Source organism: Pinus tabuliformis, chromosome 5_2, assembly GCF_031772625.1.
Source record: "Pinus tabuliformis cultivar Carrire ecotype Pingquan chromosome 5_2, CPIR1, whole genome shotgun sequence".
Lineage (NCBI taxonomy): Eukaryota > Viridiplantae > Streptophyta > Pinopsida > Pinales > Pinaceae > Pinus > Pinus tabuliformis.
The window spans coordinates 105,419,381-105,430,513 of NC_142306.1; positions in this window are offsets into that span (position 1 = coordinate 105,419,381).

An 11,133-nucleotide genomic window follows, 5' to 3' on the forward strand; every position below is an offset into this window, starting at 1 on the left:
ATCGAGCTTCAATTATATGGTGGAATATCGAAGTACACAATTACAATGGTGACACACTAGTTCCAGTAGTGGAACATTAAGTCACTTATTCCTTCTCCAAAGAATATTTTTCTCTCCTATGCCAAGTAGAGAAGCCATTACTAGCTATCCAAAGCTTAAGCCTCCAAAATACTCTTGCTTGAGTTATGAGGTTTTTTATAAGAAGAGGAATGACCTTGGATATGCTCATGACTCTTGGATTAACCTCATGAATTTTGAATTTATAGTGTATCCTTTTGACTTCTAAACAACTCTTGAACTTCTAAATGACTTTTTGACTTCTATGAAATCTTTGTGTATATATGACTATGTGACTCTTCATGTTGCACATATGACTCTTGGACTTCAACATATTACATTTCTTCCTTTCTTGAGAATACATCATTACATTAAACACGATGTGGCATGACACATGGACACATATTGACCATTATGATGACACTTACACAAATTACAACTTGAATATGATGAAATGGACTTCATGATGAGGTGGCAATGCCAAGCTATCTTCCTAGTTGCTTCATCTTGCATTCTTGATGATAAATACGATCTATTCTTTATCTTCATGGAAGATATACATTGTTTCTTATGTTCGCCTTCCAAAGGGGCTTTGATCAATATTAGAATCCTCTGAGTCATCATGCAATGTCTTCTTTTTATCTCAACCCATGATCTACTTCTTGTCTCCATGATAGCTTTCTTTTCTTCTTCTTCTCCATAGGCGTTTCTTTATGCTCTCTCCTTGCTAGCTTTTATTGAGCATCACCTCATAATGTTGGAAGGTATTATTGCTAATGAAAATCATTCATGATGTGGCAAAATTAGTCTAAAAATATCTATTCTATAAATACCTAGCTCATGGAGTGATATGCTCATAATAGGCCTGTGAAAGTGTTAAAAGAAGAATGCCTTCAAGATGTGATTTTGTGCTTAAGAAAGAGGGAGAGAACACCAAGGGTGCACTTTGAAGAGATGAAGGAGTGAGGCTTCAGGCCTTTATGCCTACAATATACGCTCATGTGCTAAAAGAGAATAAGAGGGCACAAGGGAACACTACGAAGAGACAAATGAGTGAGGCTTCAAGCCTTCAACTTTCTCTCATGTGATAAAAAAGAATAAGAGGGTGCAAGAGCACAATCCAAAGAGACAAATGAGTGAGGATTCAAGCCTCCATGTTATATACCTAGGGGGGATAATATGGGGTACCAAGGGAGGTACCCAAGGTAATAATGTAATAATGGGATGGGCCATAGTAATAAATAAGGTGGTTAACCCATGTCATGTAAGGGACCACAAGTAGTTAATAATAATGTAATGGGCCCATGGTATTAGTTGATGGTATGAGGGAACCATGGTAATGATGCATGGTATTGTATGTATGAGGCCTATATAGAGGCTAGAGACTCCACATGGAGAGATATGAAGAGAAGTATTATTGTATGAACAGGCATATGGCTTGTGGAGTGTTCTCCTTCCTTAAGGAGTGAATGTATGGTGTTGCCCTACCGTAAGGGTTTGATTAATAAAGAATCATTTCATATTATCTTTGGGTTTACTTGCATTATCTTATATTTTTATATCAGATCTATAATATTTCTGGGTTAGATCTACAACAATTGGTATCAGAGCTATAACAAGTGGTATCAGAGCTACAACAATTGGTATCAGAGCACTTTCTTGGGCAAACCGTGGAATTTTTTTTTTTATTAGATCTACAACAAGTGGTATCAGAGCTACAACAATTGGTATCAGAGCTATAATATTCTTGGGTTAGATCTACAAAAATTGGTATCAAAGCACTTTCTTGGGCAAATCGTGGAATTTTTTTTTATTTTTATTTTTGTAGGGATTTTTTGGGTGGCGAAATTGCAGATCAGATCTGTACGTTTTGGTGCAAGATCTACAAAATCTAATTGCAGATCTGTATTCCTGGTAAAAAAATAGCCGATTTCAAAAAAAAATATCGGTTGAATCGGAGTTCGGATGAAGAAGATATCGCTGATTTAAAAATCAGTGGGGTTGCAGACAATTTTCAGGGCAGCAATTTTGCGGCGCAGATCTAGACGTCCTGGTATAAGATCTGAAAAATCTAATTGTAGATCTAGATTCTTTGGGAAAAAATACCCAACTTCAAAAAAAAAATCAGTCGAATCGGAGTCCGGATGAGGGAGATATCGCTGATTTAAAATCAACTCTTTTTTGCAGAAATTTTAGTGACGGCGGGAGAGTAGCAGCACAGATCTAAAATTCCAAGTGCCTGGATCAAGATTTCTACCACATGGGCAGATACAGAATGATTGTTCCATTTCTAAAAACAGGTTATAATAGAGATTCTGAGCAATATTGACAGAATTGTGACAAATTCAAATTTTCACCATTTTTTTTCAAAACCCTCTTCATGGCTTCTAGCAAGGTTCTATTATTTACAGGAAAAGATAATGGTCCTACTATTGAAGAATACATAAAACAACAAAAGTCAGCATGGGAAAAAAATTGGAGGAATTCATGGTGGTTTGGTTTCAAAGATGAGGCTTATAAATGGTATCTCTCACTTGATAACAAACAGTTGACCAAACTCTCAGATGCAGAATTTGAAAAAGTCCTTTTAGACAAATGGTCTCGTGCTAGAAAAAAGGAGAATGCGACACATAAGGGATTATTTGCTACAGGTGTCTCCTTATTGCAGGTTCATGGATTGATTCAAAAGGAGAAGATCATTGTGTCTATAAATCCTAGTTGCAAGCATAATTTTATCAATGTTAATTTGGCAAAAAAATTGCAAGTTCCAGCAAAACAAGTTGAAAATACACAGGTTGATGATGAGGATGTGCAAATTTATAAGGATTTGAAGCTTTCTATGGATAAGTATGTGTTTCATGGTGATTTTTATGCTTCAGATATGGATAACATGGATGTTGTTTTGGGATACCCTTGGATGGAATCAGTGGGTACCATAAATATTAATGTGCAGAAGAAATTCCTGAAGCTTTGGTATAAAAAGAAGAAAATTACATTACAGGATATTTCCATTAATAAGCAGGTAGAGTCCAAGGAGGCTGAAGCAGAAGATGTTCCAGAGTCTGATGATGAGCTAGTAATGATAGATAATCAAACACAAACAGAGGCTGAAGCAGAAAAGGCTACAGGTGCTGATACATCCGAGGACGACTCAGTGGTTGAAGTCATATTGAAAAAGAAGACACCACAACAGGCACCACAGCAGGGTGAAGTAAAGAAAAAGCCATCGTGGGTTAAAACTTCAACATACCATCACCCACATCACCTGCAAGACAACCATCAAGATGGAAACCAAGTAGTCACATGACGGATAGCGAGGAGAGAAGATCCACCCACTACACATCAACACAGAAGAGCTGCCACGGTCAACTTCCATCTCAAGCAAGCGAGGCACCAGCGAGATCAAGGGTTCACCTTTCTCTTGGATGGCTAGATGCACGTGCATGGTATCAGTGGACTACTCTTTTGAGTAGATCTTATTATTTGTGTTCTTCCCATGTTTCGGGGACGAAACATGCTTAGGGGGGTGGAATGTTATATACCTAGGGGGGATAATATGGGGTACCAAGGGAGGTACCCAAGGTAATAATGTAATAATAGGATGGGCCATAGTAATAAATAAGGTGGTTAACCCATGTCATGTAAGGGACCACAAGTAGTTAATAATAATGTAATGGGCCCATGGTATTAGTTGATGGTATGAGGGAACCATGGTAATGATACATGGTATTGTATGTATGAGGCCTATATAGAGGCTAGAGACTCCACATGGAGAGATATGAAGAGAAGTATTATTGTATGAACAGGCATATGGCTTGTGGAGTGTTCTCCTTCCTTAAGGAGTGAATGTATGGTGTTGCCCTACTGTAAGGGTTTGATTAATAAAGAATCATTTCATATTATCTTTGGGTTTACTTGCATTATCTTATATTTTTATATCAGATCTATAATATTTCTGGGTTAGATCTACAACAATTGGTATCAGAGCTATAACAAGTGGTATCAGAGCTACAACACTCCATGCCTTAAAGGAATGCTGAAAAAGAATAAGAGGGTGGAAGGGTGAACTTCGAAGAGATGGAGGAGTGAGTCTTCAGAACTTCAAGCCCTCATGGTGTGGTCATGTAGTAATGAGTATAAGGAGGGTGCAAGGGTGCATGCCGAAGAGATCAAGGAGAAATAATCAAGCCTTCAGGATGAGCTCATGTGCTCAAAGAGGGTGTAATTCTTTGTGACAAAGGAGTGCGTTCAAGCTTCAGGCTTGATGATTCTGGCAAGTGCGAAAAGGGAAGGATGAAGCTTTATGATTTGTGGTTAAACCATGTGCTTTAAGGCTTTGTGCTTTGTGAGAGCACCATGTGCTCCAAGAGAATAATGAATCTTCATGCCTCATGAGTGTGCCATGTGCTCAAGGAGAGTGAAGTTCTTCAAGTCGAAGGAGTGCACTCAGAGTCCTGAAGTGTGCTAATTTTTTTGAGGCACGCTCAAGCTCTCAGAGTTTGCTTTTTAAGGAAAGAAGGTCCTTATTTTTCCATATTGTGCTTTTTAGAGGAGAGAATGTCATTTTTCTTCTAAAGTGCGCTTTCTCACTTAGTGTTTGGAGTGTTATTTGCTTCTTTGAAGTGCACTTCATTGTCTCAAAGTGATATTTTTTGTTTTTAAGTGTGTTCAAGTTTAAAAGGGCACAAATATCTCCAACATTGGCTACTGGTTCATCTGGAATGCTTTTCACTGAGGGAGGTAGCACAAGGCTAGGTAACTTATCCCTAGGAAGTAATAATACAATGTGAGAGGGAGGATACCTTAGAAAATACTTAGTGAACAAGTGTGGGAGGAAAGACACATCAATGAGGCTCATGAATGAGTTATTCTTATCACCTTGTAAGAGTATTAATTCCTTTAGAAATAGCACTAGCCTGAAGGACCAAGAAGAGCTCTCAAAATGGCTAAATGTGGGACCAAAATAGTATGAGAAATAAATGAATCTTATCACGACTAAAACATGGATTGCAGACATAAATATCATCAATAAAAGTCAAATAAATATACATGACTCCATTACCATTAGTCACACCTTGAAACAATAGCTAAGTGACACCTATTTCTAAGTGTGATAGTTGAAACGACACATTACAACACTTGGAGGAAAAACTACAAGAGGAGTGACGATTGTGACCAAAAGGTGTGCTTAGCTGTAAGAATGTGTCTAGTGCATAATCAAATGATTTTTACAACCATGTAATCTAGAAGGGTGTGGTAGAACCAACTTTGGTGATACACAAAGGTGCGACACACACACATGAGTGAAAACAACAAAAGTGACACCTTCGAATGGAGGAAAACTTGAAGATGATACTTGTGAAATGCAAAAGACATCAAAAGAGACAGATGCCAGAGTGAAGATAACATGAAGACGACACTTATTAAAGTGAAATAAGCAAAAGAGGCAACGAAAAAGTTGAAAGTGACACTTGTGAAAGTGAAAGGGAGCAAAAGACGACAGTTGAGAAAAATCACCAAAATAGAAGCACAAATGCAACAAAAGTGAGGGGGACTGTCAATAAAAGTGTGCACTGACTGTTGACATGAGTTGGAAAGTGCATAGGGACTATCTTGATGGATGCTGTTATGCATGTTAAATCTTGCATAAAGGAAGTTTTCTTATGAACTCATCGAAGACTAAGCATGTGTGTGCATGTGACTTGACCATTTAAGACTAGGAATAAGATTGGGATGCTTTACAAAGCATCAAACGATGATGGAGTAACCATAGAGTGATAGATCAAAAGATCCTCAGTAGGCTCCAAAATTCAAATGTGAGAAAAATTTTGGCCGGTGTTGATCGCAACGACAACACTTGGGGACACACTGGTAGAACTCCAACTTCTCTGTTTAGGTTTAATTATCTAAGTGCAAGGTATTAGCCTTTCAAGAAGTATTGATTCATCTTGTAGACTACCTTGGATTCCCTACTTAGCCTAGTTAGAAATATAGTCCCCTCCATTCCCCTACTCAATTAAACGCATGTCAAGACTGACCAACACATAATTGTTTTTATCTAGGAAAGGGTTATATGCATGGTGAGTTTAAGATATTGAAAGTATGAGTTTCATCTTTTGTGTTGCTCTGCTGTGAGCAGGCCTGGAAAGTACTCTGGTGGTGTCACTACAAGATCACAAGTGTTGCTTCATTTCCATTGAGCCTGGATAGTACCCCAACAAAGTCACTTCCTTCACCTCCCTACGCAGGAAGCCTTTCTCTTCTTTCACCCTCTATTTATTTGTTTAATAAAAATGTGTTTCGACACTTATTATTTTCAACGGGTGCAGGAGGGAACTTGAATTTTTGAGAGAATAAGATGTTTCCCCTTCAGAGAAGTATTTATATAACCTCTGATATTGGTTTTCTCACTTAAGATTTTCCCCTTATCCTTTCTCTACTTGACCGAACTGGCAAGAAAACACTCTTTACTTACAATACTGAGTTGAGGAATGAAAATCCTAGAATATATATGGGATTTATAGTTTAACCAAAGGCGTTCTATTTGAGTGGATTGTATTTTCGATTCAAATATCATTGACTTTAAAGATATCTAAACCCAAGATAGAGAAGAAGTAACAGATTAGCCAAGCATTGTTCGTCATCACAATTACCCTTTTCAATTTTTGCCACATTGCATTTTGAGGCAAAAGGAACATCTTTCATGTAAAGTCTTATTAAGTAAACATGAAATAAAAGAAAAAGTAGAAACAAAAGAAAAATCAAATGGAGACTTAACTGAAAAGAATCATGTAAGAAAAAGATACTAAAAAAAAATAGATGCAAAGACAAGATGGAGAGTAGGAGATAGAAGGTAGCTGCAATGCAAAGGGAACTAAATGTAACTAAGCCTACTCTGATTCTAACAAGCTAGAAGGCTAGAGCTAAGTGTAGCGATATTTCCAATGAATCCATCGCTATTCTTCCCGGCTTGCAAACACAAATATAAGAGAAATTACAACTGATATATACTAATGCACAACATAAAAGATAGAAGCTTGAAAATATTGTACAATATTGAAGGTATTTCTTAAATGAAGAAATATGTGTCATATCACCTAAATTTACCCAACCTACCACCTTACCTTTTCGATGAAAATCATAAGAAAACAAAACTTGATGGCTCCTTGTGAATATACCGCACTTGTATTGTCTTCCTTAGAAAACTTCAAGAGATGAGATATTCCTTTTTGCAAATGGGCTTGTTAAGTAAGATGCTTCTAATTGATGATAGATTGGATCATGGAATTAAAAATAATCCTCCTGAATATTCTAAAATCCTTGAGAGAAATTATTTTCAATTAATGGTGTAGGATTAGGATGAGGATCTTGTGAGGGAAAATAAACTTGATCATATTTAGAAAATATTGTCAAGATAGTGAGGACCTAACATAAGTATCCGTGGAGGTTGAAGTGCCTCAACTACTTGACACGTGTCTAAATTTTGAGATGATAGACCATAAATATCATTTGATGCAAAACAACCATCATAGGATATACTAGTGGGAAAATGACTAATTGAATGGAAATTGTCATGATCAGATAAATCAATTAAGGCACAAGATTCTCAAGCAATGGAGGATGAAGATAAATCAGTTTGAAATCGATTCAACAAATATAACCAAAATTTATTAAAATTGAAGAGGATATCTGGTGCTATGAATAAAATAATCATTATCATAATATTCATAAGAAGGATTAAGAGTTGATTACCTTCAAAACAATGTGACAAGCATGAATCCTTCGACCAAATATAATTTTTAGAATGATCAACTTCAAAAATTCTCTCATCCATGAAAGGTATACATTCTAAACCTAATTTTGATATAAGAGATTTGCATGAAGATAAATGAACTAAAATAAAACCTTCAATCTGATTAGAGACCAAATCTTGAAAGTTAAAAAACTATGTCCGAAGTACCACACATCTTTCAAGAAGGAATTTACATTCGGTAAAACCATGCAAAGAAAATAATTTTGCGAGAATATCCAAATATTCTTTGGTTTAGGGGCCTTACCAATGTCGGGAGAACCTGAAATAACCATCAACGAAAGTTGAAGTTCCTTGACTTCTTGGTGAACCGTGATAATTTCAAGAATTGTAGAATTTAATTTTGAAGATTGAATCACATTATGCATAATGTTTGAAGAGATACCATCAATAATTTTGACTAGATTACTACTATCCAAGTGACATCCAACTACATCACTGATTTGATCAGAATTTACATCTTCAACAACCAAATTACCTAGGTCATAGGGTTCTTCTAACTACATATCTAAGTATGAATATATTGAATGAATTTCATGAGTAACCTGAATAGAAGAATTTTCCTCATGGAAAATTGGAAATGGCAAGGGATGGAAAGGATACTCAGTGATTTATTTACCTTCTTCAGCATGAATGATCTCACTACCATGTGTCAATTCAAAATCCAACTCATTAGGTGGATTATTTCCATCACACATTAATTCCTTACAAAAGGTGGAACATAAGGGATAGTGAGGTTAAGAGGAAGCTTCGATAAGAACATATTATTTAACAAAATTAGATTCAAGATCTAAATCTTTCGAAACAAAGTTTTCTTGAGAAAATAAATGATCAAGAGGTGCACTTGGTAAACAGTCATTACATACAATAATAGGGTCATCATAAGGAGAATGAAGGTTGTCCAAGAATAGAAACTGATTAAGAAAATTATCTTCATTTAATACATCACTAAGATTTATAGATTCATAGTCAACCAAGGATGAGAGGACATTATCTTGACATGGAGGATTCTAAAAAAGAGAAGAAAGATCGAAAGAATCCTCATCTTGTTGCTCCTCTACCTGTGAAATGTGACTATCTTGTAATTGACCACTGTTTGGATTTGGAAAAGGTTGATCAAGAAAATAAAGGGGAAATGGATCATGAGAAAGAGATGGTAGAGGAGGACAAAAATAAAAATCATATTCAAGGATAAAGTTATCAGTGTTAACACAATCTGGTAGAATGGAGGGATTAATATTTATATGAGGCTTCATGAACCATTCCAAGGTTTTGTCCATGGGATCTGAACAACAAAAGTGGAAGAAGATTGAGGAGATGGACTAGGAATTAAATTTCTAAATTTCCCAACTTTAATATTGTCACAAGGAGGCACCCAAATCATTTTGGGAAAAAGAGGAGGACAAGGAACAAAAGAAATAATAGAATCCTCCTCTAAGATTAGAGGTGTCTCACAATTTACAAAAGTTGGGGAGAGATGAGCATCTGGGGTTATAGATTCACACTGATTCAGAGAGATTTGAACCAAATGTTCAAACTTTTTCTTAAGGAAATCCCAATCCATATCGTCTCTAGGAAACTCATAACATAAGTAAAGGAATCTAGTAGTAAAATCATCAAATGATTCATTAGGATTCATTCTAAGTTGATTGATTATTTTATAAACAATGAACATCTCGGTAATCATGCATATCAAAAGCTTGATGAAGATCCTTAAGAAATTAACGAAAAGAATGAAAGGAAGCAGATCATAAGGTATGAAACCATCAATTAACATGACCTTCAAGGGTGATGGTGAATTGAATACACATAAAATCTTCATCATCGATTTCAAGATATTTAAAAAACCCAAGAAAATCATTTATGTGTTGCATAGAAATGTACCACCCTCACCAACAAACCTGAATTGAGACAAGACATGAACAATTTCTGTGGAGATTGAAATTTTACTAGGAGATAGGTTAGAAAAACACTCTGGGACTATGATTTGGGAAATATCCATTTAAGATGAGAGGTTCAAATAGACTTGACTTAATGGGAAAAACTTTTTGCCTAGCACTTCTTTTAGCACCAAAATGTTGACGGTGCTAGATACCACCAACATACAGTTGGGCTCCCCAAGGTGAATTCTGATGAGACCTCAGACCATTTGGAGTATGAGCCCCATCTAGAGTATCAACCCAACCACCATAATTGCAAGGCTCATCTTGGTTTCAATGAATAACATAAGAGATTATATACATAACCCTTGAATAAGAAATTAGGTTGACATTGTGAAACATTGATTGTAATGTGTAAAAGGATCCTTTCACAAGGGCGGAGACAAAAGTGAGCCTCTAGAAGGAAGTACTAGTACCAACCTAAGAGAGACACATGAGAAAATAGATATTCGTTAGTTTTCTAGTGAAATAGTTCACATAGACACAACGATCATTAAGCCACATACAACACACCTTCAACAAGATAAGTACCCAGGTCACCGAAATAGTTCAATTCCCTTAGTACATATGAAAAAAATCATATATAGAAAACATCTAAAGAATAGTCCTAAGACATTCACAATACATGAATGCAATTTTTTTGGCTCATCAAGCTTCAATTATAAGGTGAAATATTTAAGTACATAGTTATAATGTTGAGGCACTAGTTCCAGTAGTGGAACATTAAATCACTTTTTTCTTCTCCAAAGAATAGTCTTCTCTCCTATGCCAGGTAGAGAAGCCAAGACTAGGTCTCCAAAGCTTAAGCCTTTAAAAGCCTCTTGCTTGAGCTATAAGGTTACTTTTATAACAAGAGGAATTACCTTTCATATCATCATGACTATTGGATTACCCTCATGACTCTTGAACTTATGTGTCCTTTGGACTTCTAAACAACTCTTGAAATTATAAATGATTTTTGGACTTCTATACAATCTTTGTCTATATATGACTATGTGACTCTTCATGTTCCACATATGACTCTTGGACTTCCAAACATTACATTTTGTCCTTTCTTGAGAATACATTATTAAATTCCATATGATGATGAGGCATGACACATGGACACAAACCATTGTGATGATACTTTTACAAATTACAACTTGACAATGATGACATGGACTTCATGATGAGGTGGCAATGCCAAGTTTTCTTCCTTGCTACTTCATCTTGCATTCTTGATGATAAATCTGATCTATGCTTCGTCTTAATGGAATATTTGTGTTGTTTCCTATCTTAACCCTCAAAAGGGAATTTGATCAATATCAGAGTCCTATGATTCATCAT